Source organism: Triticum dicoccoides, chromosome 3B (genome assembly GCF_002162155.2).
Source record: "Triticum dicoccoides isolate Atlit2015 ecotype Zavitan chromosome 3B, WEW_v2.0, whole genome shotgun sequence".
In the NCBI taxonomy this organism is placed as follows: Eukaryota; Viridiplantae; Streptophyta; class Magnoliopsida; order Poales; family Poaceae; genus Triticum; species Triticum dicoccoides.
The window spans coordinates 729,609,102-729,635,704 of NC_041385.1; the positions used below are offsets into that span (position 1 = coordinate 729,609,102).

Sequence of the window (26,603 nt, forward strand, 5' to 3'; positions counted from 1 at the left end):
AATGTTCACAAATTTGAGAAAGAATGTTCATGATTTAAAAAAAATGTTTACGAATTCAAAAGGTGATGATGGTTTAAAAAAATGTTCACAAATTTGAAAGTTGTTCACAAAAATGAAAAATAAAATGAAAATACGAAGAAAGGAAAAGGAAAAACATGAAAGAAACAAAAAAAAGGAAAAGAAAGAAAGAAAAAATGAAAACACCGGTTCAGGGAAAGTTCTAGAACCTTCCCAAAACCGGTGGGGAATAAACCTTAAATGGGCTGGGGCAAAAACTGAGTCGGGCGATGAAGGGGATGCGCACTAGGTCGCTACTACGCGCCAAATAGGGATCGCCATGCGGGGACCGATCCTGTACCTCTCGCATGCTAAGCGAGAGCTTTAACATCTGAGCAACATCTCTGAGTTGATATTTGTTTATATACATTTTAATACCATATACATATATGAACAAGAACGGGATTATATAAACTTGTTCGTTTGATGGAGCTATAGAAACATAGTGCTGAAGAAATGTTCGTTTTTGGTGGAGCTATCAAAACATAGCGCTTCAGAGATGGTAGTTTATTCGTTATAACTTTTAAAAACATATATGTATAAGTTTTTTTTAGGAAGTAGTACAAATGACCAGTGTCCTATCTAAAAAAACAGTCTCAGACGAACATTCATTGCCAAAGAGGTCGAGAGAAACAGACCGAAGTTAAATACCAAAGACGAAAGAGAAAGAACTATAGCCTACTAGAAACTGCGAGGGAGGTATCTTGAGGTACATCCACCAGGGCGTCTACTTTAAATAATCTATCAATTACGTTGTACTTTTTCATGAATTGCATTAGCAATCGATAGATGCTAGGGAATGAGAGGCATCACGAAAGAGGTGTGTTCGCTGGCTAGACAAATAGGCTCCTCACGGAATGGGCCCAACAGAGCAAGTCTTGTGGCATGCTGATCTTGGTAGGGAGATTAAGCACCTCCACCAATTTTTATACGGTTCCTATTTTATTTATTATTCCCGGTTCGAAAGTGATATTTTCTTTGTCTTGTGCAGTAACTCCTATAAACATGAGTAAATATTTCATGGTAGCATCATTAGACAATCGATCTCTCTTGTCTAAATCTGGAGGATGAATACAATTCCCTTCCCTAAAACTCGGGAAGTTCAAGATATATGTCTACAAAACAATCACCATCTATTGTTGAAATATTTGTGCGTCAGCTATAAGCATGCTACTCGAGAATATTCACGAGATAAAGATGAGTACATAGGTCGTGTGTTTTTCTTTTTCAAGGAACTAACCATGTATGCTATTCTAAACTGCCTTAAAATAGTATATGTTAATTGTTTGAAAGTATTTGTGTACAATACAAATTAATTTACTTGTGAATTAGCCATGCTGACTCGTTCACGATTTCAGCATGTACATGGGATATAAGTTGTGGCCAAGCGCTAGAAATCTAACAAATGAATCATTACAACACATTTGTGCATGCCTGCATTGAACTACAAGAGATACACAACAATTCTCTTCTAACATTCATGACTTGCGTTCGAGTCAATAAAACCCAATGATACTATAATGATGCGTCATAAGTCACTCGCATGCTCATAAATTTACTACCTACCAACATGAAATCATTGCAAAATGGTAGCAGATGCCCACCCCCATCTACCATGTCAATATCCATAATGTCACGCGCACATATATATCTTGCTCAATATCCCCTATGGCAGCAAGTTTGATGACCTACCAGTTGCCACAAATTTCTGCTGTTGCTATCAAATAGATCACAAGTGAGGAAATAATAGAAGCTAGTCTAGGGAGTGCATGGCAGGAGAGAAAAATTAGATCAATTGTGAAATGCAATTGAAAATAGGAGACTTGGGGAAACAAAGTGGTATTGGAAAAGAAAGAGAGATTAGAAATCATGGGTAGTTGGGCATGCATACATGTACATCCACCAATCATACTGATTAATTGGCAACATTGACCTTGTCATTTTGATGTGAATCAATGTTTTATAGGACAATTATAACACGATCCCATCCTAGTTTTTTTCTGTGTAATGGGGACTATACAGTAGAACAAATCAGTGTTTGCAAATGTTTAAATTGCAAGCATGTGGCAAGCATTATGATTGCCGCCTAAGCTAGTCTGATAAGTATCATGCGTGTGTAATATAGCTGCTGAATTAAATAATCTAGCCAAGAATAAAGATCAAAGTTGCAGAAGACCGTGTCAATGTTGTGACCGTGTTATTCTCTAAAGGATTAGAAACTTTGAGAAGGATAAACGGATGCTTGTGAGTGTCATTATATGGTAGAAAATTGATGGTTTTGTTTTCAACTTTTTCAATGGAAATCATATTTGTGGTCGTTGTGTGATGGATGACATACTACTTGCACATGCTCTGTACCGGCAAAACCTGACACCGGAGGGTGTTATATATCAAGACCTACAGCCATTCCTCCGTTTAAACTTTAATTCGATGGTTTACTCTTTTAGCACTCGGGCTTGTGATAAAGTAGCTCATGCTATGGCTTCTCGTGGAATCTGTACCAGTCAATCAAAATGTCTTGGTGGCCAGTGACTTAGCTGAGCCAGTAGCCTAACGGAACCAGTTGTTCCATTTCGGGAGAAAAACATTATGCTTTTGTTTTTTAAGGCAAACGGATGCTTTTGCTTGCGTGCATCTCAACATGCTCTTGATTTTCCAAAGCGAACCCTTTTTTGTTTAGTTGAATCGATTTTCTAATTTTATGAAGCGAACCATGGCCGCAAAGTTGGCAGACTCTTGCACTTGCACGGCCCACTGGTGCTACGCTTGCGTGGAAAAAGAACTTGCACGGCCCACTGGTACTACGCTTGCGTGGAAAAAAAACTTTCAACAATCAACATAGAAACTACAATCCCTCAAAAGAAAAAAATAGAGATATTACAACATAAATAAAGTGGAGATGCGGGGTATCGATCCCCGTACCTCTCGCATGCTAAGCGAGCGCTCTACCATCTGAGCTACATCCCCACAGTGTGAGCGGTCTAGTTATGCTTTGTAATGTACTATATTTAACAATAACGGGATTATATGAACTTGTTCGTTTGGGGGAGCTATCAAAACATAGTGCCCTACATTGTTTCTTTTTTCTACGGAAGTAGTACCAAGGCTTGATGTTCCATGTGGAAAAACAGTGTCAGACCAGAGCATTCGTTGCCAAAAAGGTGGATAGAAACATTATTTTTTCACGAATACGCAGATTGCATATCTTTGCATTGATAGGGGTGAATATTACAGTGGCGCGGCCCTTAATTGACGTACACCAAGATATATCAATGAGGGTGCAAAGAGGAGGAGCAGAAGAAGAGGTTGCTCAGCCCCAAAGAAGAGGTCGAGAGAAACAGTCAGAAGTTAAATACGAAAGACAGAAAAGAAAGAACTAGAGAAGTTGCGAGGCAGGTAGCTTGAGGTAGATCTATCACGGCACCGTTCAACAATCTGTCGATCATGTTCTAGTTTTCCATGCATTTCATTAGCAGCCAACGGATACTAGGGAATGAGAGGCGTCGCGGAAGAAGTGTGTTCCCTGGCTGGCCACAGAGGCTCGTGGTTGCATCAAGGCAGCACGGCAGGGCTTGCTGATCCTGGTAGGGAGATTACGCACTTCTCCATGGTTGGTAAGTGCACGATCATCGTCATTAGCTAGTGTTCAACATGACATGCTTTACAGTCTTACATTTTTTCTCCAACAAAATCTTGAGGATGTTCCCCCCAAAAAATCTTGAAGATGAAAGATGATTCCCTTCCCATAAACTTAAGGATGAAAGATGATCCCCTTCCTAGAATCTCGAGAATGAAAGATGATTCCTGAAACACACGCACGGGAAAAAAAAGGGCCCCCGCGTCGCTCCCGCAGGGGCGACTCGGCCGGCGCCAACCCTAGCCGCCACCGGCCTCCCTCCCCCTTCTCCTCTACCTCGTCGCCACCGGAGGGGGTCGCCGGCAAGCCGCACGGCCGCCGGGGAAGGTGGCGGCGAGGATCTGCCTGCTCCGTCGCGCGCGGGGGGTTCTGGAGCCGAGGCGGCGACCTCAAGTGGTGGCACGACGCCGTTCTCAGCCAGCGGCAGCCGCGGGTGCTGGTCGGCTGCCTTGGCCGCGCGGGCGGCAAGGTGGCGGCGGGTGGAGGCTGCTGGACGCCGGGCTGCGGGGGCCCTCGTCCGGATCCGGCGCCTTCGCCTCCAACGCTCAGATCCCCTTTCAGATCCGGTCATCGGTCGTCCCTGGCTGCAAGCGCCGTGTTTGAAGTTGGGGCGGGGGGCGGGGTAGTGCCCGGAGAAATCCAGGCCGACTCAGCCGGCCAAGACGGCGGCGACGCCCGCGGGCGCCGTCCCCTACCTGTAGGCGCCGTGTTGGGGAACGTTGCAGAAAATAAAAAATTTCTACGCTTCACCAAGATCAATCTATGAGTTCATCTAGCAACGAGAGAGAGGAGTGCATCTACATACCCTTATAGATCGCGAGCGGAAGCGTTCATGAGAACGGGGTTGAGGGAGTCGTACTCGTCGTGATCCAAATCACCGATGATCCTAGTGCTGAACAGACAGCACCTCCGCGTTCAACACACGTACGGTTGGGAAGACGTCTCCTCCTTCTTGATCCAGCAAGGGGGAAGGAGAGGTTGATGAAGATCCAGCAGCACGACGGCGTGGTGGTGGATGCAGCAGCGATCTCGGCAGGGCTTCGCCAAGCTCTACGAGAGGGAGAGGTGTAGCAGAGGGAGAGGAGGCGCCAAGAGCATGGGTGCGGCTGCCCTCCCTCCCCCCTCTTTATATAGGCCCCCTAGGGGGGGGGGGCGCCGGCCCTAGGAGATCCAATCTCCAAGGGGGGCGGCGGCTAGGGGGGAAACTTGCCCCCCAAGCCAGGTGGAGGCGCCCCCACCCCTAGGGTTTCCAACCCTAGGCGCAGGGGGGGCAAGAGGGGGCGCACCAGCCCACCAGGGGCTGGTTCCCCTCCCACTTCAGCCCATGGGGCCCTCCGGGATAGGTGGCCCCACCCAGTGGACCCCTGGGACCCTTCCGGTGGTCGCGGTACAATACCGATGACCCCCGAAACTTTCCCGATGGCCGAAACCTGACTTCCTATATACAATTCTTCACCTCCGGACCATTCCGGAACTCCTCGTGACGTCCGGGATCTTATCCGGGACTCCGAACAACTTTCGGGTTACTGCATACTAATATCTCTACAACCATAGCGTCACCGAACCTTAAGTGTGTAGACCCTACGGGTTCGGGAGACATGCAGACATGACCGAGACGCCTCTCCGGTCAATAACCAACAGCGGGATCTGGATACCCATGTTGGCTCCCACATGCTCCTCGATGATCTCATCGAATGAACCACGATGTCGAGGATTCAATCAATCCTGTATACAATTCCCTTTGTCAATCGGTACGTTACTTGCCCGAGATTTGATCGTCGGTGTCCCAATACCTCGTTTAATCTCGTTACCGGCAAGTCACTTTACTCGTACCGTAATGCATGATCCCGTGACCAGACACTTGGTCACATTGAGCTCATTATGATGATGCATTACTGAGTGGGCCCAGAGATACCTCTCCGTCATACGGAGTGACAAATCCCAGTCTTGATTCGTGCCAACCCAACAGACACTTTCGGAGATACCCGTAGTCACCTTTATAGTCACCCAGTTACGTTGTGACGTTTGGCACACCCAAAGCACTCATACGGTATCCGGGAGTTGCACAATCTCATGGTCTAAGGAAATGATACTTGACATTTGGAAAAGCTCTAGCAAAATGAACTACACGATCTTTGTGCTACGCTTAGGATTGGGTCTTGTCCATCACATCATTCTCCTAATGATGTGATCCCATTATCAATGGCATCCAATGTCCATAGTCAGGAAACCATGACTATCTGTTGATCAACGAGCTAGTCAACTAGAGGCTCACTAGGGACATGTTGTGGTCTATGTATTCACACGTGTATTACGATTTCCGGATAACACAATTATAGCATGAATAACAGACAATTATCATGAACAAAGAAATATAATAATAACCATTTTATTATTGCCTCTAGGGCATATTTCTAACAGTCTCCCACTTGCACTAGAGTCAATAATCTAGTTACATTGTGATGAATCGAACACCCATAGAGTTCTGGTGTTGATCATGTTTTGCTCTAGGGAGAGGTTTAGTCAATGGATCTTCTACATTCAGGTCCGTATGTACTTTACAAATATCTATGTCTCCATCTTGAACATTTTCATGAATGGAGTTGAAGCGACGCTTGATGTGCCTGGTCTTCTTGTGAAACCTGGGCTCCTTGGCAAGTGCAATAGCTCCAGTGTTGTCACAGAAGAGTGTGATCGGCCCCGACGCATTGGGTATGACTCCTAGGTCGGTGATGAACTCCTTCACCCAGATTGCTTCATGCGCTGCCTCCGAGGCTTCCATGTACTCTGCTTCACATGTAGATCCCGCCACGACGCTTTGCTTGCAACTGCACCAGCTTACTGCCCCACCATTCAAAATATACACGTATCCAGTTTGTGACTTAGAGTCATCCAGATCTGTGTCGAAGCTAGCGTCGATGTAACCCTTTACGACGAGCTCTTCGTCACCTCCAAAAACGAGAAACATATCCTTAGTCCTTTTCAGGTACTTCAGGATATTCTTGACCGCTGTCCAGTGTTACTTGCCGGGATTACTTTGGTACTTTCCTACCAAACTTATGGCAGGGCTTACATCAGGTCTGGTACACAGCATGGCATACATAATAGACCCTATGGCTGAGGCATAGGGGATGACACTCATCTCTTCTATATCTTCTGCCGTGGTCGGGCATTGAGCCGAGCTCAATCTCACACCTTGCAATACATGCAAGAACCCTTTCTTGGACTGATCCATATTGAAATTCTTCTATACCTTATCAAGGTATGTGCTTTGTGAAAGACCTATGAGGCGTCTTGATCTATCCTTATAGATCTTGATGCCTAGTATGTAAGCAGCTCCTCCAAGGTCCTTCATTGAAAAACACTTATTCAAGTAGTCCTTAATGCTGTCCAAAAGTTCTATGTCATTTCCCATCAAAAGTATGTCATCCACATATAATATGAGAAATGCTACATAGCTCCCACTCACTTTCTTGTAAACGCAGGCTTCTCCATAAGTCTGCATAAACTCAAACGCTTTGATCATCTCATCAAAGCGAATGTTCCAACTCCGAGATGCTTGCACCAGCCCATAAATGGATCGATGGAGTTTGCATACCTTGTTAGCATTCTCGGGATCGACAAAACATTCTGGCTGCATCATATACAGTTCTTCCTTAAGATAGTTGTTAAGGAATGCCGTTTTGACGTCCATTTGCCATATCTCATAATCATAGTATGCGGCAACTGCTAACATGATTCGGACGGACTTCAGGTTTGCTACGGGAGAGAAAGTCTCATCGTAGTCAACCCCTTGAACTTGCCGATAACCCTTAGCGACAAGTCGAGCTTTATAGATGGTAACATTACCATCCGCTTCCATCTTCTTCTTAAAGATCCATTTATTTTCTATCGCTCGCCGATCATCGGGCAAGTCTGTCAAAGTCCATACTTTGTTTTCATACATGGATTCTATCTCGGATTGCATGGCTTCAAGCCATTTGTTGGAATCTGGGCCCGCCATCGCTTCTTCATAGTTCGAAGGTTCACCGTTGTCTAACAACATGATTTCCAGGACAGGGTTGCCATACCACTCTGGTGTGGAACGTGTCCTTGTAGACCTACGAAGTTCAGTAGTAACTTGATCCGAAGTACCTTGATCATCATCATTAACTTCCTCTTCAGTTGGTGCTGGCACCACAGGAGCATCTTCCTGAGCTGCGCTACTTACCGGTTCAAGAGGTAGTACTTCATCAAGTTCCACTTTCCTCCCACTTACTTCTCTCGAGAGAAACTCTTTCTCCAGAAAGGACCCATTCTTGGCAACAAAGATCTTGCCTTCGGATCTGAGGTAGAAGGTATACCCAATGGTTTCCTTAGGGTATCCTATGAAGACGCATTTTTTTGACTTGGGTTCGAGCTTTTCAGGTTGAAGTTTCTTGACATAAGCATCGCATCCCCAAACTTTTAGAAATGACAGCTTAGGTTTCTTCTCAAACCATAATTCATACGGTGTCGTCTCAACGGATTTAGACGGTGCCCTATTTAAAGTGAATGTAGCTGTCTCTAGAGCGTATCCCCAAAAAGATAGCGGTAAATCGGTAAGAGACATCATAGATCGCACCATATCCAATAAAGTGCGATTACGATGTTCGGACACACCGTTACGCTGAGGTGTTCCAGGCGGCGTGAGTTGTGAAACGATTCCACATCTCCTTAAGTGCATACCAAATTCATGACTTAAATATTCTCCTCCACGATCTGATCATAAGAACTTTATCTTTCGGTCACGTTGATTCTCTACCTCATTCTGAAATTCCTTGAACTTTTCAAAGGTCTCAGACTTGTGTTTCATCAAGTAGACATACCCATATCTACTCAAGTCGTCAGTGAGAGTGAGAACATAACGATATCCTTCGCGAGCCTCAACACTCATTGGACCACACACATCAGTATGTATGATTTCCAATAAGTTGGTTTCTCGCTCCATTGTTCCAGAGAACGGAGTCTTGGTCATTTTGCCCATGAGGCATGGTTCGCATGTGTCAAATGATTCATAATCGAGAGACTCTAAAAGTCCATCAGCATGGAGCTTCTTCATGCGCTTGCCACCAATGTGACCAAGGTGGCAATGCCACAAGTATGTGGGACTATCGTTATCAACTTTACATCTTTTGGTATTCACTATGAATATGTGTAACATCACATTAGAGATTCATTAAGAATAAACCATTGACCATCGGGGCATGACCATAAAACATATCTCTCATATAAATAGAACAACCATTATTCTCGGATTTAAATGAGTAGCCATCTCGTATTAAATGAGATCCAGATACAATGTTCATGCTCAAAGCTGGCACTAAATAACAGTTATTGAGGTTTAAAACTAATCCCGTAGGTAAATGTAGAGGTAGCGTGCCGACGGTGATCACATCGACCTTGGAACCATTCTCGACGCGCATCGTCACCTCGTCCTTCGCCAGTCTCCGCTTATTCCGCAGCTCCTGCTTTGAGTTACAAATATGAGCAACCGCACCGGTATCAAATACCCAGGAGCTACTACGAGCACTGGTAAGGTACACATCAATTACATGTATATCACATATACCTTTGGTGTTGCCGGCCTTCTTCTCCGCTAAGTATTTGGGGCAGTTCCGCTTCCAGTGTCCGCTTCCCTTGCAATAAAAGCTCTCAGTCTCAGGCTTGGGTCCATTCTTTGGCTTCTTCCCGACAACTGGCTTACCGGGCGCGGCAACTCCCTTGCCGTCCTTCTTGAAGTTCTTCTTACCCTTGCCTTTCTTGAACTTAGTGGTTTTATTCACCATCAACACTTGATGTTCCTCTTTGATCTCTACCTCTGCTGATTTCAGCATTGAATATACTTCAGGAATGGTCTTTTCCATCCCCTGCATATTGAAGTTCATCACAAAGCTCTTGTAGCTCGGTGGAAGAGACTGAAGGATTCTGTCAATAACCGCGTCATCCGGGAGATTAACTCCTAGCTGAGTCAAGCGGTTGTGCAACCCAGACATTTTGAGTATGTGCTCACTGACAGAACTATTTTCCTCCATCTTACAACTGAAGAACTTGTCGGAGACTTCATATCTCTCGACCCGGGCATGAGCTTGGAAAACCATTTTCTGCTCTTCAAACATCTCATATGCTCCGTGTTGCTCAAAACGCTTTTGGAGCCCCGGTTCTAAGCTGTAAAGCATGCCGCGCTGACCGAGGGAGTAATCATCAGCACGAGAGTGCCAAGCGTTCATAACGTCTTGGTTCTCTGGGATGGGTGCTTCACCTAGCAGTGCTTCTATGACATAATCTTTCTTTGCAGCTATGAGGATGATCCTCAGGTTCTGGACCCAGTCCGTATAGTTGCTGCCATCATCTGTCAGCTTGGTTTTCTCTAGGAACGCGTTGAAGTTGAGGTGGACATGAGCGTTGGCCATTTGATCTACAAGAAATTTTTGCAAAGGTTTTTTGACTACGTTCATGATAATTAAGTTCATCTAATCAAATTATTTAATGAACTCCCACTCAGATTAGACATCACTCTAGTCATCTAAGTGATACATGATCCGAGTCGACTAGGCCGTGTCTGATCATCATGTGAGATGGACTAGTCATCATCGGTGAACATCTCCACGTTGATCGTATCTTCCATACGACTCATGTTCGACCTTTCGGTCTCTTGTGTTCCGAGGCCATGTCTATACATGCTAGGCTCGTCAAGTTAACCTAAGTGTTTATGCATGTGTGAATCTGTCTTACACCCGTTGTATGTGAACGTTAGAATCTATCACACCCGATCATCACGTGGTGCTTCGAAACAATGAACTTTCGCAACGGCGCACAGTTAGGGGGAACACTTTCTTGAAATTATTATGAGGGATCATCTTATTTACTACCGTCATTCTAAGTAAACAAGATGCAAAAACATGATAAACATCACATGCAATCAAATAGTGACATGATATGGCCAATATCATATACCTCCTTTGATCTCCATCTTCGGGGCTCCATGATCATCTTCGTCACCGGCATGACACCATGATCTCCATCATCGTGTCTCCATGAAGTTGCTCATCAACTATTACTTCTACTACTATGGCTAACGGTTTAGCAATAAAGTAAAGTAATTACATGGCGTTTAATCATTGACATGCAGGTCATACAATAATTAAGACAACTCCTATGGCTCCCGCCGGTTGTCATACTCATCGACATGCAAGTCGTGATTCCTATTACAAGAACATGATCTCATACATCACATATATATCATTCATCACAACTTTTGGCCATATCACATCACAAGGCACATGCTGCAAAAACAAGTTAGACGTCCTCTAATTGTTGTTGTATGTTTTTACGTGGCTGCAATAGGGTTCTAGCAAGAACGTTTTATTACCTACGTAAAAGCCACAACGTGATATGCCAACTTCTATTTACCCTTCATAAGGACCCTTTTCATCGAATCCGCTCCAACTAAAGTGGGAGAGACAGACACCCGCTAGCCACCTTATGCAACTAGTGCATGTCAGTCGGTGGAACCTGTCTCACGTAAGTGTACGTGTAAGGCCGGTCTGGGCCGCTTCATCCCACGATGCCGCCGAAGCAAAATAAGACTAGTAGTGGAAAGAAAGTTGACAACATCTACGCCCACAACAAATTGTGTTCTACTCATGCAAAGAGAACTACGCATAGACCTAGCTCTGATACCACTGTTGGGGAATGTTGCAGAAAATAAAAAAATTCTATGCTTCACCAAGATCAGTCTATGAGTTCATCTAGCAACAAGAGAGAGGAGTGCATCTACATACCCTTGTAGATCGCGAGCGAAAGCGTTCAAGAGAACGGGGTTGAGGGAGTCGTACTCGTCGTGATCCAAATCACCGATGATCCTAGTGCTGAACAGACAGCACCTCCGCGTTCAACACACGTACGGTTGGGAAGACGTCTCCTCCTTCTTGATCCAGCAAGGGGGAAGGAGAGGTTGACGAAGATCCAGCAGCACGACGGCGTGGTGGTAGATGCAGCAGCGATTTCGGCAGGGCTTCGCCAAGCTCTACGAGAGGGAGAGGTGTAGTAGAGGGAGAGCGAGGTGCCAAGAGCATGGGTGCGGCTGCCCTCCCTCCCCCTCTTTATATAGGCCCCCTAGGGGGGGCACCGACCCTAGGAGATCCAATCTCCATGGGGGGCGGCGGCCAGGGGGGAAACTTGCCCCCCAAGCCAGGTGGAGGCGCCTCCACCCCTAGGGTTTCCAACCCTAGGCGCAGGGGGGCCCAAGGGGGGCGCACCAGCCCACCAGGGGCTGGTTCCCCTCCCACTTCAGCCCATGGGGCCCTCCGGGATAGGTGGTCCCACCCGGTGGACCCCCGGGACCCTTCCGGTGGTCCTGGTACAATACCGGTGACCCCCGAAACTTTCTCGATGGCCGAAACCTGACTTCCTATATATAATTCTTCACCTCCGGACCATTCTGGAACTCCTCGTGACGTCCGGGATCTCATCCGGGACTCCAAACAACTTTCGGGTTACTGCATACTAATATCTCTACAACCATAGCGTCACCGAACCTTAAGTGTGTAGACCCTACGGGTTCGGGAGACATGCAAACATGACCGAGACGCCTCTCCGGTCAATAACCAACAACGGGATCTAGATACCCATGTTGGCTCCCACATGCTCCTCGATGATCTCATCAGATGAACCACGATGTTGAGGATTCAATCAATCTTGTATACAATTCCCTTTGTCAATCTGTACGTTACTTGCCCGAGATTCGATCGTCGGTATCCCAATACCTCGTTTAATCTCGTTACCGGCAAGTCACTTTTCTCGTACCTTAATGCATGATCTCGTGACCAGACACTTGGTCACATTGAGCTCATTATGATGATGCATTATCGAGTGGGCCTAGAGATACCTCTCCGTCATACGGAGTGACAAATCCCAGTCTTGATTCGTGCCAACCCAACAGACACTTTCAGAGATACCCGTAGTGCACCTTTATAGTCACCCAGTTACGTTGTGACGTTTGGCACACCCAAAGCACTCCTACGGTATCCGGGAGTTGCACAATCTCATGGTCTAAGGAAATGATACTTGACATTTGGAAAATCTCTAACAAAACGAACTACACGATCTTTGTGCTACGCTTATTATTGGGTCTTGTCCATCACATCATTCTCCTAATGATGTGATCCCGTTATCAATGAGATCCAATGTCCATAGTCAGGAAACCATGACTATCTGTTGATCAACGAGCTAGTAAACTAGAGGCTCACTAGGGACATGTTGTGGTCTATGTATTCACACGTGTATTATGATTTCCGGATAACACAATTATAGCATGAATAACAGACAATTATCATGAACAAAGAAATATAATAATAACCATTTTATTATTGCCTCGAGGGCATATTTCCAACAATTTTGGTACTTCCCTTCCCCTTTTATGTTTCTCCGCTCGTTTCCGGGCGAAAGCCAAAATCCATCTGGATTGGGCGGCAGCGACGCCGTGGCGCCATCTCCTTCATGAAGGTGCCGCCTTTGGTGAGTTTTGGGGCGATGGCAAGTCTGCTCCGTTGGTAGGTGTTCAACGGCTGCATGGTTGGAGTCTGCGGTGTTGGGGCTTCCTCCATTGCAGCTTTGTCATCAACAGTCTCGCGCCGTGCATTTGCTTCTCCTCGTGTGCAGTTCCTCTCAGTGCCAAGGTTCCTCCTTGTTGAGCCCGACGCTGTAGGTTGGCGGTGCTCTGGTTTGGTCTTCCCGGTGGCAACGGTGGCGGTTATTCATCTTAGTTCTTGGGAGAGCGTCTCTATCTTCCGACGGATCGGTGCCTCATGCCAGGCGAGGGGGCAGGGAGCCCCTTTCGGAGATGGAGAAGGTTGTATCCGTTTTGGCCGCAGCCCATGGAGCTGACAACGTGTTTCTTCCAATCTGCTAGTTGTGTCTCCTCAAGGCCTTCCTGGTGCCACTGAGCGATGAATTGCGATCGATGGCGGGCTTCATTCTCTTCAAGCCGCTCCTGGGCTTTAGTGTTCTTCATCCTTGCTTGTAGGTGTGTGAAGCTAGCTAGCTGTTGCACAACACCATGTATCTCTTAGCTGTTTTGTTGTTTTCTACTACTGTAAGTGGGTTGATGTTGTAATCCTGGCCGGTTGATGGCTTTGTTAATTCAAAGCCGGGCTCGTTTTGAGCCTTCGTTCTAAAAAAAGATTATTCCTACACGATCTCGAGAATATGTTCCTCAAAGGTTCATTCACGAGGACTTTTTTCTGAAAAGGAAGATAACCCCCGGTCTTTGCATCACGGCGATGCATGCATCCATTTTATTAATTATTCACCAAGACCTTACAAAGTAATACATCAATAAATCTGGAGCCACCGTCTCGGCCTCATTTGTTGCTACTCCTATCAACTTGATGAAGGGGTGCAGATTGTCTGAGCCGCATACCACCCAGACCTCACGCCGACCTCTCACCAAATCCCAACATCTAAAACCGGCCAACCGAGCCGCATTGTCGGGTCTGGGCCACATACCGGTGCGGGGCACTCTTAGTAGTCACCGCATGCGCATGCTGCAGAGGCCGCCGCCATCGTCTTCCACCAATCCATCTTCACAGAAGGTACTGACGCATCGGCCTTGCTAGGCCTGTCATCAACGGCACCACAGTGCCAGTCAACGCCACCTACCTATGTGCGTCCATCATCACACATCTGTCGTCGAGACACTGTTGTGCCACGCCGCCGAGACTCCACAGCATCGATGCTTCACATGAAACACCACTCCATCGCTGAAACCGTCCACTGGTCTCTCGAGCCAATACACACCTCCAAGAATGATGGCCCCGGGGGGAACGACACAAGTGCGCCGCTGTCGTCTGATCGACTGGTCTAGGGTTTCCCCTGGTGGTAGTAGATAGAGGTCTGGCGCTTCTCCACGACGAAGAACGCCACCATCCCCGGCCTTGGCAACTAGCCAAGAGTAGGGTTTTCACCTGGATCTGCTCGATGGGCCTCAGTCCAACATCTTGTGCACCAGATCGCTCGCCACAACGCTGCCACGCCCATGCTGCACGCCCAGATCCAGACAGGCACATTCCACTGTCATTGAACCGCCGACCACTTCGGCCATGGATGACATGACCGCGCCGACGCCACGAGCAGCCACCAAGGCACCCCAAGGCTTGGCCACACCGGATCTGGGACGAGGCCCAGCCAGCCACCAGCGGTACAACAGGGTTTCGACCAGTCCATCCCTCTACGATCTGAATAGGCGTTCAAACCCGTCCAAGTGCCGTGACCTGGATTGGCACCACGCCATCACCCACCGCCGTCCCGCACCACGCGACTTGAGCATGGAGAGGAGCGAGCCCCGCCGCCGCCTGCACCGATCAGGCTTTTCCCGACAGTGCACACTGGCTGCAACGAGGGGAGGGGACGTGCGGAGATGACCTAGTCTCGACGCCTAGGGTTCGCCCCTCAGTCACTCGCGGGATGATGCAAGGGGGAGGTTAGATGAGTTGGGCATGGGAGGAGGGATCCCGGTAGCGCTGGGCGACGGCGGTGGCGGCGCTAGGTGACCTTTCGCGAGGGTAGGGCTAGGTCGCGAGCCCCAGCCTTTCACCTATGCCTGCAGTCAGTCTCGAGGACCTAATAATGAAAAGGAGATTGGCAGCAATAACGAAAACCATGGATCAGATTTTCAATTCTTAGGAAGTGGTAAAGAACTACAATGGTTTAGGTAAATTTTTATGTGATTGTTTTTATTAGATTAATTTGCTGCAACTCCTGACAATAAATGTACGAAATTTGTCAAATTTTGATTGACCTGACGATGGGCTTTGCTTCTTCAAATGCCAGTTGATCCGTAGACCATTTGATTTAATAAACAGTGTGTGTGTGTGTGTGTATAGTTTTTTGTTGTTGTTGTCTTGATCCTCATGACCATGTTTTGGTTCGCCATATTGTTGCTCTGTAGTTCTTCTTCCACCCCATCCTCGGTTATTGATGCCAGGCTAATATTTTTTTCTTCCCAAAAAGAGGCTCTCTCCGGGACTGCGTTTGGCAGGAAATGGATCACATATCAAAATTGAATCCGTTAAATTGGAAGTAATCTACGCTAGGGAGGCTCCAGTTTTGCAGGAAACATAACACATATGTGTATGGACAAGAACGGAATACAAGAACTTTTTTTTTGAGAATCCACCCTTAGGGCACTTTATTCATTTGAGGGTGGAATCAATTTCGATTGTACATCGTCAATGAGAAACACAAAGATTACATCAAACTGAGAAACTGAGAAGAGAGCGCTTTCGGAGTTAGCGCCTCCCTATCTAGGACACGTATGAGCTACGAAATTTGCTATTCTACTCACAAAACACAACTTCAACCCCTACAGGTGTCCAGCATCCCCCTACCTCTTCCTACTATGTGTTGAAGGCTTCTCGTCGCTCTTGAAGTACTATGGCAACTTTGTTGATCGAGGGATTAGAGTAAACTTCAGAGCACCATGGGTAAGTCATCTCTTGTTCGCTGATGACAGTCTTATCTTCATCAAGGCGAATGCGGAGAGTGCAACAAGGTTGAATGAAATTCCAGAGATCTATGGGGAAGCTTCGGGACAATGTGTCAACAGGAGCAAAAGCTCGATCTTCTTCGGTCCCAACACACCCACATCTCTTAGACAAAGTTTGAAGCAAACACTAGGAGTTCCAGTCGAAGCTTTCTCAGAGCGTTACCTCGGCCTCCCAACGGCAGTTGGCAAAATCAACAGTGATACTTTTGAGGATTTGGGGGATAGAGCCCGAGGTTATATGCAAGGGTGGTCAGAGAGGCTGTTTGCTTGCGCCAGAAGAGAGGCCCTCCTAAAACGACGTTTAGCATGAGCTGTTTTCTCTTGACGAAGAAGGTGTGCAAGGGTTTGACCTCAAACATGGCAAAATTCTGGTGGGGGAGTTCTATTGACAGGAGGTATCTCCATTGGATTGCATGGGACAAACTTGCTACACCAAAATGTAAAGGCGGAATGGTCTTTCGAGACCTTCAGATCTTTAACTTGGCACTGCTAGAGAAGCATGGTTGGCGCTTGATGATGAACCCGAACTATGCGTTGTTGCATTGATCGCATGCACGGAGGTTCTGGGAGGAGACAAGACTGCTATTTCATGTTGATCTACCTCCGCTTCATCCTCAGACTTGGACGAAGGACATTCTATGCGATCACCGGTTTTCTGCCAGGGAACGAGCGATCTTCATTACGGTGATGTGGGCGATCTGGACTTCTCGAAGCCGACTGACGCATGATAAGGAGGGGTGGAATCTAACTTACTTTGTCAGGAGATTCAGAGAAGACCTTGCCATCCTAGATATACCCAGGCAGCAGGGTGTCACGCTACCCGACTATGGTTGGGAGCCCCCCGGCGATCCCTTTATCAAGATCAACACAGATACTGCGGTTCATCTCAACCATGGCAATGCAGGAGCGGGAGGTGTTGCCCATTCGTCATCAGGCTTCAAGGGTGCATGGTGCAAGCCGGTTCTGGGTGTTATGGATCCTCTCATTGCAGAGGCGCTAGCACTCAAGGAAGGGGTTCTTCTAGCTACACTTTGAGGCTTCACGCATGTGATCATGGAGACTGACTGTCTAGAGGCAGTTAACCTCTGGAACTCTTGCTACACCGACCGGTCAATGATAGAACCTATCTTGTATGAAATTGGAGAGCTAGCCCTTAGTCTTACCTCTTTTAGTATTCAACATGTAATGAGAACAGCTAATGGTCCTGCACACTTGTGTGCTAAGCGTGGATGTACGCTTAACATGACCGAGAGCTGGTTAGATACTACTCCTAGCTTCCTGATCAGAAACCTTCTGTTTGACTACTCAGCGAATGCTTTTGTTGAATAAAGCTCTCTAAAGTTCCATGCAAAAAAACTTCAACCCCTGCAAGTGGTGGAGATCAGCTTTCAACTCCCTTAGCACTTGACCTGCTACTGACGAGCGTCTTCATTCATCCACTTGTTGCACATATTCTAGCAATCTATATCAGTTATCACCTTCAAAAAGCCCTTCTCTAACGCCAAGGTGAGGGCATCTCTGCAGGCCAGAGTCTCGATAATCAGCGGATCCCTTATGGATTCCTAATTGGTGAGCCTGCCAGCAAGAACCGACCCCTGATCATCGCGGGAAACGACTCCAGTTCTCGCAAGCTGCTGTTGCACCGATGTAGCCCCATCCACATTATTTTTCCCATCCCGTCTCCGGTGGAGTCCATTGTGGTCGCACCCAGTTCTGCACTGGTGCAGTTTAATCTAGCACATCCACTGCCGCTATGAGCTCCTGTATACTCCCTCCATTCCTAAATATTTGTCTTTTTAGATATTTCAGTAAGTGACTACATACGGAGCAAAATGAGTGAATCTACACTCTAAAATATGTCTATATACATCCGTATGTGATAGTCCATTTGAAATCTCTAAAAAGACAAATATTTAGGAATAGAGGGAGTAATTTGCATAGATTTTTCTTGCTGATACTTAATCTCCTCATGAGGATATTTATCCCGATTAGACCAAATAGCACACGTCACCAAGACAGCTATTGCTGCTTTCTCCTTGGATAAAAAGCTTGGATCACCAGTATATCTCTCGTCCATGTAGTTGGATGTAGTCTCAGTAGTTCAATGCCAAAGAAATCATGCACTGCATCCCAAAATAATACTGTGTGATCACATTGCATGAACACATGAAATAATGTCTCCTCCTCGTGTCCACACATCGGACAGAAAGCCGTTTTCGTGACATGTCTTCGCCGGAGTTCACCATAAGTAGGCATCATATTCATCTCAACATGCCACTAGAAGACACATATTTTAGGTTGTAGTGCTAGCTTCCACAACACCCTCTAGGTGTCCTCCTCACCATCGAACTGTTCACTGTAGACATTGTTGGGCACTATCGCTCCGTCAACGCCCGGTAAGTAGAACGTGCTGGGAAAAAATCCTAAACTTTCTCATTGCCATGCCAAGAACTCCCCCATCGTAGATCTTGGCCTAGGCATGCTTAAAACAACTTCAACATCCGGTGGGATAAACAACTTCAAACTAGCTCCTTATCCCAATTATCCGTTTCCTCTTCTAATAAATCATGAAACAATTGCACCGGTTCATCACTTGGCCGACATACTGGTTTCATCGAAGTTGTATCTGAAATCCACTGTTCATGCCAGATTTATGTAATACACCCGTCCCCAACTCTTCGAATCAATCCTTCCTTCAGAACCTCTCTTCCCTGCATGATTGCTTTCCAGGTTCGAGATGCGTTCTTTGGGAAATCTGCAGCAAGGAAATCACAATGAGGGTAATACCTCCCCTTTAACACCCCAGCACACAGGCTCTCTGGTTTATCCATCAAGGGCCATGCTTGTTTTGCCAGCATACAATCATTAAACAACTCAAGATCCCGACAACCCATGCCACCTCTGAATTTTGACACTAAAATTTTCTGCCAAGATTGCCAATGCATACCTCTTTTGTCTAAAGATCCAGCCCACCAGTACTTTGACATAGGTGTCATTATTTTCTTGCATAACCCCTTAGTGAGTTTAAAACAACTCATAAAGAAGGTCGGTAAGGCCTGGATAATAGACTTGAGAAGTGCTTCTTTTGCTGCACATGACATCTTCTTCTCACAATACCCTTGCACCCTCGAATGTTCAACGATGTACTCAAAGAGCTGCTCCGTGATTCTACCTGCAGCTGTCGGAAGGCCAAGATACTTTTCAGATAAGGTGTGTCTCTATATATTTGCAACACATTTCTTATCCCTCTTCTGAAGGAGGACCCCATGTTTGGACTGAAAAACACTGAGCTCTTTTGCTTATTAACACATTGACCTCCAAAGTTTCATTGAGCCAAGAAACATTTCTAGCATCAAATTTCAAAAATATAAGGCAATAATCCACGAAGAGCGGATGAGATTTGCACGATGCTTTCCAGTACATCAACACATGTACTGTATAATTTTGCACATCATTTCTGGCCCAATTAGCTTTACTGAAGGAAAGTAATCTTAATTACAGAATTGTTGAAGAATGAAGAGGACCGAAGACATTGTTTCCCTTTTCCAGAGAGAAGCCATGAACACATGGAAGAAGAAGGCAGGGAATATGCCGGATGTGACAGAAGAACCAACTTGAGAACTTGTGAATGAGAGGGGTGCTTTCTCCAAGGTTAATGAAGATGATATAATCCATATTTTCATGGCAATGCAAAAGCCTCGGCCAGAAACATAGTCTGTTGAACTTCTCAAGGTATATACTATGGTCCATGTAGTATGTACTATGTAGGCTTCTTTATGCAAAACTGAGATTTAATTGAGATTTTAGCATGTTTCTAAGACCATAATGATCTATTTCTATGTGATATTGGTAATTAGTTAGGATGTTCACATGTCATTTTTCTTATTAAAAAAATGGGGGGGGGGACTGATACGTCTCCAACGTATCTATAATTTTTTATTGTTCCATGCTATTAAAGTACCAATTTAGGATGTTTTATATGTCACTAGATGCAATTATACATCATTTTTTAGGACTAACTTATTAACTCAGTGCCCAGTACCAGTTGCTGTTTTTTTTGCATGTTTTTGGATTTTCAAAAAATAAATATCAAATGACGTCCAAATGGAGAAAGAACTTTGGATTAATTTTTCCTATACTAGAAGAGACCCTAGAAGGTTCGGGGCGAGGCCAGAGGAGCCACGAGGGAGCGACAAGTCCTAGGGGAGAGCCCCAGGGGGGCGTCCATGATAACCCACAAGTATAGGGGATAATTGTAGCCTCTTTCGATAAGTAAGTCGAACCCAACGAGGAGCTAAAGGTAGAACAAATATTCTCTCAAGCCCTATCTGCCACTGATACGACTCTACGCATGCTTAGTGTCCGCCTTACCTAGAACAAGTATGAAACTAGAAGGACTTTGTAGGTGTTGTTGGATAGGTTTGCAAGATAATAAAGAACACGTAAATAAAAAGTAGGGGCTGTTTAGATAAAGAAGCAATAAAGTAAATATAGCAAGTGTGGAAAAGTGGTGGTAGGAGTTGTGAAATTGTCCCTAAGCAATTGACTACATTACTAGACCGGTAATCACTATTGCAATTCTATTTGAGGGAGCGGCATAAGCTAACATACTTTCTCTTCTTGGATCATATGCACTTATGATTGGAACTCTAACAAGCATCCGCAACTACTAAAGATCATTAAGGTAAAACCCAACCATAGCATTAAAGCTCAAGTCCCCTTTATCCCATACGCAAACAACCTACTTACTCGGGTCTGTGCTTCTATCACTCACACCACCCACCATAAGCAAATCATGCACATATTGCAAACCCTACAACGGGGATCCCTCACGCTTGCACGACACAGAGAGCACCATAGGACATCACCAATAATAAAACATGCAACTCAAACCAATCATAGCAATTCATCAATCACCGATAGGACAACAAAAATCTACTCAGACATCATAGGATGGCACCACATCATTGGATAATAATATGAAGCATAAAGCACCATGTTCAAGTAGAGGGTACAGAGGGATGCGGGAGAGTGGACCGCTGAATATAGAAGGGGAAGGTGATGGAGATGTTGGTGAATATGAAGGCAGTGTTGGTGAAGATCGTGGTGATGATGATGGCCCCCGGCAGCGCTCCGGCGCCACCGGAAGCAAGGGGGAGAGAGGCCCCCTTCTTATTCTTCTTCTTCTTCTTCCTTGACCTCCTCCCTAGATGGGAGAAGGGTTACCCCTCTGGTCCTTGGCTCCCATGGCTTGGGAGGGGCGAGAGCCCCTCTGAGATTGGATCTATCTCTCTGTCTCTCTCTGTTTCTGCGTTCTCAGATTCTGCCCCTTCATTGTTTCTTTTATATCCGGAGATCCGTAACTCCGATTGGGGTGAATCTTTCGCCCAGATTTTTCTCATGAAATTAGCTTTCTTGCGGCAAAAGAAGAGCGTCAACCGCCTTAAGGGGTGCCCACAAGGGTCCAGGGCGCTCCTGCCTCCCTAGGGCGTGCTCCCCTGCCTCGTGGCCCCCTCGGGCACCGTCTCGCGTTGATTTTACTTCCCAAAAATCACAAATATTCCAAAATAATTCTCCGTCCGTTTTATCCCGTTTGGACTCCGTTTGATATTGGGTTTCTGCGAAACATAAAACATGCAACAAATAGGAACTGGCACTGGGCATTGGATCAATATGTTAGTCCCAAAAATAGTTTAAAAAGTTGCCAAAAGTATATGAAAGTTGAATAATATTGGCATGGAACAATCAAAAATTATAGATACGACAGAGAAGTATCAGCATCCCCAAGCTTAATTTCTGCTCGTCCTCGAGTAGGTAAATGATAAAAAAAAGATAATTTTTAATGTGGAATGCTACCTAGCATAATCTTGATCACATGTTTAATCATGGCATGAATATTAAGACACGAGTGATTCAAAGCAATAGTCTATCATTTTTGACATAAAAACAATAATACTTAGGGCATCCCAACAAACAATCATGTCTTTCAAAATATCAATGCTTCCAGAACGTTATCCCTACAAAATCATATAGTCTTGTATGCTCCCTTTTCTTAACACAAGGTACCCCTCATGCCTATCCCGGTGTGAGCCAAGCAATTGTTTCATACTTTAGTATTCTCAAACTTTTTCAACTCTCACGCAATACATGAGCGTGAGCCATGGATATAGCACTATGGGTGGAATAGAATATGATGGTGGAGGTTATGTGGAGAAGACAAAAAGGGAGAAAGTCTCACATCGACGCGGCTAATCAACAGGCTATGGAGATGCCCATCAATTGATGTCAATGCAAGGAGTAGGGATTGCCATGCAACGGATGCACTAGAGCTATAAGTGTATGAAAGCTCAAACTGAAAACTAAATGGGTGTGCATCCAAATTCCTTGCTCATGAAGACCTAGGGCATTTGGGGAAGCCCATCGTTGGAATATACAAGACAAGTTCTATAATGAAAAATTCCCACTAGTATATGAAAGTGACAACATAAGAGACTCTCTATATGAAGAACATGGTGCTACTTTGAAGCACAAGTGTGGTAAAAAGGATAGTAACATTGCTCCTTCTTTTTTTAGGACGGGCTTCTTTGGCCCCCTTTTTTTATTTAGGCTTCTTTGGCCTCTTTTTTATGGGGCAATGCTCTATAATGATGATCATCACACTTTATTTACCTACAACTCAATATTACAACTCGATATCTAGAACAAAGATATGACTCTATATAAATGCCTCCGGCGGTGTACCGGGATGTGCAACGATCTAGCGTAGCAATGACATCAAAAATCGGACAAGCCATGAAAACATCATGCTAGCTATCTTACGATCATGCAAGGCAATATGATAATGAATGCTCAAGTCATGTATATGATGATGATGGAAGTTGCATGGCAATATATCTAGGAATGGCTATGGAAATGCCATGATAGGTAGGTATGGTGGCTGTTTTGAGGAAGATATAAGGAGGCTTATGTGTGATAGAGCGTATCATATCACGGGGTCTGGATGCATCGGCGAAGTTTGCACCAACTCTCGAGGTGAGAAAGGGCAATGCACGGTACCGAAGAGGCTAGCAATGATGGAAGGGTGAGAGTGCGTATAATCCATGGACTCAACATTAGTCATAAAGAACTCACATACTTATTGCAAAAATTTATTAGCCATCAAAACAAAGTACTACGTGCATGCTCCTAGGGGGGAGGTTGGTAGGAGTTAACCATCGCGTGCCCCCGACCTTCACGCAAAGATAAACAATCAAAATACAATGCACGCCAATTTGGTTACATAGTTAGTAGACCATACGTGCATGCTTCGGGAATCACAAACCTTAACACCAATATCCTTACTAAACACAACCATCTACTAGTACCTCCCACATATTATCATCTCTATATCGCAAAACTATTGCAAGGAATCAAACATATCATATTCAGCAATCTACAAGTTCATGTAGGATTTTATGACTAACCATGTGAATGACCAATTCCTGTCATCTCTCTAAATTGATATAAGTGAAGCAAGAGAGTTTAATTCTTTCTATAAAAGATATGCCCACGCTCTAACAAATATAGGTGAAGCAAAGATCATTCTACAAATGGCGGTTTTGAAGAGAAACATGCAATCCAGACTTCAAATGATATAAGTGAAGCACATGAAGCATTCTATAAAGCCATGCTCAAAATATTTAAGTGAAGTGCAATGAGCATTCTATAAATCAACCAAGGACTATCTCATACCAGCATGGTGCATAAAATAAAAGTGAAAACTAAATGCAAAAGACGCTCCAAGAGTTGCACATATCGCATGAACGAAACGAATACGAAAACCGACACTCGTTGAAGAAAGAGGGGATGCCTTCCGGGGAATCCCCAAGCTTAGACGCTTAATCCACTGATATAAATTGATAGTTTCATCAAAACAAGCAAACTATGCATCAAAAACAGAATCTGTCAAAAACAGAACAGTCTATAGCAATCTGAACATTCACCATACTTATGGTACCCCAAACATTCTACAAAAATTAGGAAAAATAAACAATTTGTACAGCAAGACAGTGCAAAAAGAATCATAACCGATTGACGTTCCAGTAAATAAGGTAAAATCGCGCACTACAGCCAAAGTTTCTGTCCTGCACCGTACAAACCAACAAGCATTGTAAACATCCTAAAGGTAAACCTTGGCACATTATTTTTATAATACAATGGAATTATACAAGGGGATAATTATTTTTGATGAAAAGTTTCTGTAATTAAGATTCACAAAGTTTCCGTGAGCATGAACAAAGTTCAAGGAGCTCTCCCACTTCAACAATGCTTATCTCTCTCACTTTCACCTTCCTTTTTGAAAAGTTTTGGGTTCCCCTCTTTATTTTTTTGTTTTTAGACTATATGAAAGCATTCAACAGAAATAAATGACTCTCTAAAACTTCCGGGTTGTCTCCCTGGCAGCGCTTTCTTTAAAGCCATTAAGCTAGGCATATAGTGCTCAAGTAATGGATCCACCTGGATCCCAAGGTATATCAAAGCCAATTTTAATTAACAATGATTTGTAATTTAGTAGTGAGCACAAAGTAACATATATCATGCAACAACAAAGTCTAACTCTCCTCCTATGCATCGGCATGACATAAAAGAACAATTCAGGCACACATAGTAAAGGCCAATGCATAGTATAAGCGGTTTCTTGCAATTTTATCATATTGGAAACATAGAGAGGTGGAGATATAGTTCCTCTCTCATAATAATTGCAAGTAGGAGCAGCAAGAGCATGCATATTATATCTATAAATCATCACATGCAATGGTAAAAGGCAACCCCTCAATATAATCCTTAATAAGCACATACTTCTCTGATATAATATAGTTGGGAGAATTCAAAAAGATAATAGGACTATCATGCGTGGGTGCAATAGCAACAATTTCATGTTTAGCATAAGGAACTATAGAAACTTCATCTCCATAAGCATAATTCATATTGGCATCTTGGCCACAAGCATAACAAGCATCATCAAAAAAGGGATATTTCAAAGGAATTAAAGGGATCATAGAAATCATCATAGGAATCATCCTTCGGTAAGCACGAAGGGGAATTAAACAATGTATGAGTTGAAGAGTTACTCTCATTAGGAGGTGGGCACGAGTAGCTAATCCGCTCTTCCTCCTTTTGTTCTTTGCTCTCCTCGTCATCTCTTTCATCCAATGAGCTCATAGTTTCATCAATTTCTTCTTCCATAGCTTCATGCAAAATATTAGTCTCTTCTTGGACAGTGGAGACTTTCTCAATAAGTGCATCAATATTGGAATTAAATTCATAATTTTCATAGCAATATCTAAGTATAGCAAAATTTTTAGGTCTGTAAACTGAATCATCAAAATCTTCAAACGTTTTAAACATAGATTCAATCTCATAAGCACCCATAAAAGCAACGAATTCTTCTATTTGTTCCACATCATAGTAATCATAGATACCATTAGCATAAGAAGCCATGGTTTTATTATCATTGAATTTGCATGAAAAGGGAAGGTGTGGAGCCTTCATCCTAGAGCAACAAGTATAATCATATCTCAAGCATAGTTGACGAGCATAGCAACACAACATATGAATTTGATCCCATAATAGTTTCCCTTTTTTAGTCAAGCGATAATCCCTAAAGTATTCACGTTGATCCAACATGTCTCCCATAACAAAATTGAATGGGGTTTTCTCAGGATTATCAAAGTAGTACATAATTTCTTTCACATAACGAGCATCGAGGGTTTTAGGAGGTTCCCCATCTCCATGAGTAGCAACTACACCTATTTTTTTTGGTATTTCGTGTTCCATATCCATAACTAAAGATAGAGAACAACTAAGAACAACAAATAAAAATTACTTAGTGATAAAGCAAACAAGCACACATGAGAATATTCACCCCACGCTATGACTCCCTGGCAACGGCGCCAAAAAAAGGTCTTGATAACCCACAAGTATAGGGGATAATTGTAGCCTCTTTCGATAACTAAGAGTGTCGAACCCAACAAGGAGCTAAAGGTAGAACAAATATTCTCTCAAGCCCTATCTGCCATTGATATGACTCTACGCACGCTTAGTGTTCGCCTTACCTAGAAAAAGTATGAAACTAGAAGGACTTTGTAGGTGTTGTTGGATAGGTTTGCAAGATAATAAAGAACACGTAAATAAAAAGTAGGGGTTGTTTAGATAAAGAAGCAATAAAGTAAATATAGCGAGTGTGGAAAAGTGGTGGTAGGAGTTGTGAAATTGTCCCTAAACAATTGACTACGTTACTAGATGGGTAATCACTATTGCAATTCTATTTGAGGGAGAGGCATAAGCTAACATACTTTTTCTTCT

The 26,603-nt window shown here is 44.5% G+C and overlaps 1 non-coding gene across 1 annotated transcript; it reads right to left on the reverse strand.

The window, feature by feature from the left end:
- Positions 1-2,951: 2,951 nt before the first annotated feature.
- Positions 2,952-3,024, reverse strand: TRNAA-AGC. The gene has a single exon. It is a non-coding gene; the product is annotated as a tRNA-Ala (tRNA).
- Positions 3,025-26,603: the final 23,579 nt, after the last annotated feature.